The sequence below is a fragment of the Pholcus phalangioides genome, unplaced genomic scaffold, assembly GCF_987345545.1.
Source record: "Pholcus phalangioides strain wild (caught in Gottingen) unplaced genomic scaffold, Ppha-v1.0 ptg000003l_1, whole genome shotgun sequence".
NCBI classification, from domain to species: Eukaryota; Metazoa; Arthropoda; class Arachnida; order Araneae; family Pholcidae; genus Pholcus; species Pholcus phalangioides.
The window spans coordinates 17,714,247-17,720,483 of record NW_028301596.1 but is presented as its reverse complement, the minus strand read 5'-3'; the positions used below and the strand labels follow the sequence as shown (position 1 = coordinate 17,720,483).

At 36.5% G+C, this 6,237-nt stretch overlaps 1 long non-coding RNA gene across 1 annotated transcript; it reads right to left on the bottom strand.

Annotated features, from left to right (window-relative positions):
* Positions 1–678: 678 nt before the first annotated feature.
* Positions 679–5,980, bottom strand: LOC149088193 (uncharacterized). The gene is made up of 3 exons (XR_016195366.1): positions 5,849–5,980; positions 4,468–4,604; positions 679–1,675 (listed from the first exon to the last, which is right to left on the bottom strand). It is a non-coding gene; the product is annotated as an uncharacterized LOC149088193 (long non-coding RNA).
* Between the last annotated feature and the right edge of the window lie 257 nt (positions 5,981–6,237).

The following is a 6,237-nucleotide window of genomic DNA, read 5'->3' as shown; positions in this document are numbered from 1 at the left end:
ATCAGAGATGCTATTTCGCTGCAACATATAAATAAAAAGGTAGGAAAAACGTAGCTTTATGCTATGCGTGTATAGGTAACATAACGTGGATAATCACGATTTAAAAAACTCGGAACTGAGGAGAGCGATTCCCAGATTTTCAATAAGTAAATTTTGTCTTTGGATTTAAAATAAATATTAATTTATTAATCTTCATGATTTTTCATAAAAGTGCACAAAAGTACATTTGTGATAGAACTTGATGGAATAGGATTTTTCTTCAAGTAAGTTTTAGTAAATTTTATGTAGAATTTTAATGCGTTATATATATGTGCTAAATAGCTCAATTATTTCTTCGAAGGGCAGTATTTTTTCCGAAACTCATAGGAGAGAATGTAAATAGCTGCGCCCACTATGGGATCCACCCTTCTCAGTCAAAGAAGAATTATTATATTGATTTAATATATTTGCTCTCATCAGGGCGTTTTTATTTAGGAAATTCTCTCGCGACAACTTAAATCATCATCGTTACCACTCCCCTCATCCAAGACGGTTGTGACCAACACTTTGGGAACCACTGGAGCAAGGTAATAGAGGTCAAGAAAGAAAACTCTTTTCAGAAAGGTGTATCTTAGGGCGGCAAAATATTAATCACCTCAGGCGGCAGAATTTCTAAGATCAACGGTTCACCAGTAAAATACCATACACCATGTTTTTTATTTAAATTTTTGACATGGTTCTAGCAACACGATTGATTACATCAGTGGCAATATTTCTTCATATTGATAAATAAAACTTGAAACAATATTTTTCGATTTATGATTCCTCTCTGCATCACTTGTTATTCTTTATGTCGGCATTTCTCTTTGTGGCCCTCGGAGTTAAGCAGGAGAAATGATGGACATAGGCATATAAGCTACATGCAAATATTGTAAACGAACAAGATAGAAATTGGCGTGTGTGAAGATCCGATTAGATATCCATCACATTTCCGGGCGATTATGTTTTAATTGATTTGGAACAAAACACATTATATCCATCCGAACACACATATCCCGTAAAATGTTTGAAATCGCACATGTTACGGTACGATGAAATGAGATTACCTCAGAGCAGCATCTTCAGACAAAAGTATTTGTTATGGTTTTACAGAGATAAGGAACACATATTTTCAGGTATTAAGAAGAAGAAACTGAAAAATTAAAACAAACGTGAAATTCAAACATCTCTAATATTTGTCTGAGTTTTAGAAGTTTTATAGTGATTGTGAAATTGCAAAAATTCAGATAAGCGTGTGAGAAGGAAGGCATGAGAAATATCGTAATTAAGAAATGGATTCACCGTTTTATTGGCTGTAAATAAAAGAAACAGCACAACCTATTCACAATTCTAGTTTTTCTCTTGACACGTGTCTCAAATTTGCCATCCCTCCGTACTTGCCATCCTGGTCTATAGCCTGTCTAGCCTCACCCGTAAATACGCCTCTGTCGCACGGAGTGCTGGAAAGAATGCAGAATAGATCCGAAGAAAGCTCAGATGTACAGTTTAATAAAGGTTCATCGAACTTATAAGTATTAAAGGTGTTGGTAAGCAAAGAAAGGCTGGGAATAGCAGAAAGAACTCCAAGTGCCACGTGAGAACCAGCTCCATATCCAATAAGCATCTTGTCTGGAAAATCGATGGCTTTCCAATCAGTCTGGAAAAAAAAAAAGAGTCATCATACGTCTAAGAGATTTGAATTATCACGTCGACTTTTGAATTATCTGATTCATCGAATTTTCATTTGTGATTAGTTGAGTCTCTTAACCCTTTCAAGCCCATTCGGGGAATATACGACTCATACATGTTTTAATTCCGGTCGTCCACAGGAAGCGACTTGAAGCGATAGATAAGTGGAGCGCGGATGTCTGTATTCGCAAGATTCATCCTATTCCACAGAAAATATGAGAACTTCGTCCATTAGCAACGATCTTCAGCTAGTGATTTCCAGCTACAACAGCGGACGAAAAAAAATTCATGTTCGAATGGGATCTCGCGCTTCTTGCCGTGTCTGCACAGGTGCAGAACGGTTGTTTACTTTTTTTCGCACCGCTCACTCAGTTATTTTTTCTCCTATGGACGGTCTCTCTCACTCCTTACTCTTGCACAGCAGCTCTTTCAATCCCTCCTTTCCCGCGTAAACATGAATGCTGAAAATTTGATAATTGCCGTTCATAGTTGTGATGGTAAGTAGTAATAGATTAAATATAAATATTTATTTATTTACAACAAGAACGCCTTCTCTGAGTTTGTGCCAGATGTCTCGTCAAGTATAGACTTTAATAAATGAATTGATAAATATGAAAAAATTTGGTTCTTTTCAATATTTTCTCAAGATTATTTAATGAACACACTCGTCTGCACGGACTCAACACCATCTATAGCAGCAGGCCTCCGCGCGAAGCTCGTGACATCATCGAAGAAGGCCATCTCACCTATATAGCCATTGGATATACTACAAAAAAGAAAATGCAGCATGCGTCGGCCTGCTATATCCAATGGCTATAGGGAAGATTATAGCCACTATAATCTTATCACGGCGCCTTAGGGGAGATATACTTCTTCAGTGACGTCACGAGCTTCGCGCGGAGGCCTTCTGCTATAGATGGTGTTGACGGAGTGCAGTCGCGAACTGAGTAGCGTATAAAGATCCCTTTCAGTGGACGATGTCAGACGCCCTTTGTCGTCAGATTCGATGTCGGCTGTCGCCGCTCGCGGATCTTGCTGCATGCTGTCGCTTCCAGTGGACGATCGGCTTAAAAACGGTAGTGAGAGGGTTGATAAATAGCTGAAAAAAATATACATTAATATTCTATCATATTTCATCAATAGGCTTCTGAATAAATTTGGAGGAATCAGAAATATATCTAATTGACGAGAATACACTAGTTCGTATCACGCACGAAGAAGGTATTTGAATGGATTCTTTTATATATGGGGGAAGGGTCGAGGGAAAACAATCATAGCCACAATTTTCTATCCCAGTAGATCTTCAGCTTACTTACGAGGTTAAAACCGTTTATCTACGACTTAAGGAAGATATCCAACTAGATGATATATTCTCGCAGCAAATGTATATATCATAGAAAACAAAATCATGGGATGGACAAATCACCCGGCAGATGATATTGCACTTGTACAGATACTTCTCTAGAATATTCCGGAAGCACGTGGAAGAATAATATACACGGAGGGATCCAAAACAACGGAGGAAATGGGAGCAGCTTACCGCATATTAATAAGTGACAACGAAGAGAGAGAGACTACTGGATCTCCAAACTACACGATCGGAATACAGTATTCCAAGCTGGAATGCTGGCCATCAAGAAAGCTGTAGAACTGGCAACAACATTTCCAGATAATGCCATAATAAAAACAGACAGCCTTTGAAAAATCAATCAGATAACCACTCACAACAAATCCAATGGCCCGTGAAGAGTTCGTAAGCTACTTATTCAAAACAGCAAAATACTTCTGTGCTGGATCAAAGCTCATAGCAAAGATCCAGGAAATGAGCGAGCTGAGACTTCCTCGCAAACCTGGCTACCAAGAAAAAGGAACTGCCCTATACCATACTAACCCCTAGATCAGCGTACAAAAGAAAGTGAATGCAAGAATCATCACGTCACTGGCAAGAAAGATGGGACACCGGAATTACAGGGTGTAAAATCCACGAAATTCTACCCAAAGTCAGTATACACCACAGCATCCCACCAGGGACAGAGCCTGGACTACGACTGGCCTACTGGCCTTTAAGTATACGCCACTTGTCATATCCCAGAAATATCACCATCTTTTTCACCGACACGGGCCATTCCCGGCCTATCTGGCAAGATTCAAAATAGTAGCCTCTGCGAAAAAGAGGGAAAAAATTTTAATTTCATCTCATAGTGTCTCAAGACCCAAAGAGTTCCATTTTAAATTACCAGACCGGGACAAGCTGACACTCTGGAAACGACGCATCATCAGAAGTAGTTAATCCTGATTGTGTCGTGCTTAATGTCCTGTGATGGATTTTTTCCATAGAGTTTATATAATTGTTTCATTTGTTGAATAAATAGAAGAGATGCTCTCCGACACGACCAAGCCTCTCAGGAGGTGAAGAGAGGAAGTTGTCTTGTGCACAACAGCTCTGGGCGTGAGTATTCATCAATCAATCAATCTAGATAGCGATACTATACCTCATATACCAACAGACGGCAACATTAAATCCTTTTCATAAAAAAAAATGGGCTATCATCGTTTTTCTCCCAGACCCATCAATTTCTTATTTATTGTTATCTTATATTAACATGCCTTTGATTTATAAAGAAAAATTACAATTTTGTATTATCTAAGCTCAAAATTTTGAAATGATTTATTTCTGATACATAAATCCGGAATATATTGAAAATTCATACTTATCAAAGTATATTTTTTGAGTGAATCTGATTATATATATATTCTTACTTTCTGAGCGATGCAGGAACTTTTGTGTGTGGATCGAATCGATTCAATACTTGTTCCAAACTTGAAGCTTGTACTCGTAGTGTTTTCCAAAATCTGTTTGTCCTCTGGAGAGGGAAACTCGACGTTTTTGAATCAAACTAGAACCAAAAAGCAACATGCGTATAAAAGATCCAAATAATCGTAGAATAATAAATAGGGCTCGGATTTCTATGTTTTTGCATATTTTTTTGCATATTCCGCTATTTTTACGTGATGGAGCATATTTTAAAAATTTTGATGCATATTTTGCACATTTCTCAATTTTTTCGATGCAAAGTAGAATTTTTCGCTCGCTAATCCAATCTCGCTTCAGACTAGTTTTTGCGGTTCCTGCCTCTGACGAGAACTCTTTGGGTCAGGATTTTTATGAACTAAAAATGGAACGTCGTTGCTGATTGGAAAAAAAAATGATGAAATTCAGGTTTTTCCAACTAATCAGCAATGGCATTGAATTGTTAGAGCATAAAAATACTAGCCCTTCAACGACACTGGTATGTCGCTGTAAATAGATTAATCATCTGAATCGGTGTTGGTGATCGTAACTCGTGGGGAAAATAGACTAAGATTGGTAAATGGGGGAATTTTTTAGCGTTTGTGGGAAATTTTGAGTTTTTATAAAAAAAAAAAGGATTATTTATTGCTATTTTAAAAAAAAAAAAATTTTCTGTTTTTTTCTAAAGCTAACTGTAATATTTAGTTAGCTATTTTCACCTATAGATGGCAGCACATCAATTCGGAATTTGGAGGGAAAAACTTGCTCAAAAGGGAAATTTTTGAAAGAAATTTTGGCTCGATGAGGTTAGTTAGTAAAACGAAAAATTTCTGTTCATACAATATGAGTAATGGTTCAAAATACAAGTTTAGACAGCATCACCACTTCTCATTGTCGTCTTATTTTGCTAAAACTAATGTTATTTAAGATAAGAATAAAAAAATTATTCGTTTTATAGGGCATATATAAGTTTTTAAAATCACAAAATGCATTTTTTTAGAAGTTTTTAGAGCATAAAAACCATAGCCCTAGTAATAAACTTTTGAACTGTCATTGTCCCATTCATTGGAAATTTATTCTACCTAACTTTCCCCTCATAAAATATATATTTATCAGGACTCTAATCACACAAATTGGCTTCTGTGTGAATTTAGATAATCCGGAATAATTAATGGAAAAGTTCAAATTGTTATTTTCACAAAAAGGGGGGGGGATCTTGATGCTGAAATCCTTAAACTGAATTATTATTTATGGAGAAATACAGAATTTTTTTTGCTGGATACTTACACTAAAAACCTCAACTTACATCGATAATTATCAACGAATATTTCGACAGAATCTGATTATTACTTTTTTGAGCGATGCAGGAATTTGTAGATTGGATCAATTCAAGACTCTCGTTCCAATCTTGTGGCTTGTACTCGTAGTTTTCTTCGAAATTTGTGTGTCTTCTGGAGACTCGACGACGTTTTTCCGATCGGACTGGAAATGAAAAGATTATCATGTGTCTTAAATATTCAGACACTCATAAACTAATAATAAATTTGGAGCAGTGCAATTATGTGTTTTATTAATGTCTTATTAAATATAATTTCCTTTTAATCTGCAAGTATTAGCGGCAGTTCCAAGGTATCTCGTCAAACTTGATTTGATTATTTCTGTCACCCTGAAATATTTCGTCTTCTAAAAACGCAATGAAGCTGTTTTTACAATAAAACATGTTTCCACATCCCACTCCA